Source organism: Chrysochloris asiatica, unplaced genomic scaffold, assembly GCF_000296735.1.
Source record: "Chrysochloris asiatica unplaced genomic scaffold, ChrAsi1.0 scaffold00165, whole genome shotgun sequence".
NCBI lineage: Eukaryota > Metazoa > Chordata > Mammalia > Afrosoricida > Chrysochloridae > Chrysochloris > Chrysochloris asiatica.
The window spans coordinates 2,753,029-2,753,567 of record NW_006408683.1 but is presented as its reverse complement, the minus strand read 5'-3'; positions in this window follow the sequence as shown (position 1 = coordinate 2,753,567).

Sequence of the window (539 nt, the reverse complement as noted above, 5' to 3'; positions counted from 1 at the left end):
AGGTGCTATAGGTATGTTAATTGAGCCTGAGAAACCAAGTTGGGGGCCTGGGATTCGAACCTGTGAATTACAATGTGAAGGTGCCTGAATGTCTGGAAAATTACGTATGTTAGCTGTATCTTGTCTTAGTCCCTCCCAGCTTGGTGTGAGGCTCCTCCCCTAAATAAAACGGAGGCGCAGAACGAATCCAGGTGCATTACGACTGGCAAGGCATGCATTACAGCATGCAGGGGGCTCAGTCGAGCATTGCAACCATACTGCCTGTTTAGCCAAGATGTTTACTATGCAGGATATTACGGCCTTCACGGCTGAGATGTTTGCAATGCGGGATCTGCCTGATGCCAGTCCCGCATCCACTCTGGTTTCAGGGTGTCTCTTTGTCTCTCTCTTTGTGTCTCTGTGTCTCCTCTTTTGCTATCTCTATCGCTGCCAGATATCCCCTCCTCATGAACCAAACACCTATGTTGAGGCAGGTCCCCGACAGATATATGCACAGCCTTGGAACTGCAGCGCTCTGAGATACAGGGATTGAGTCATGG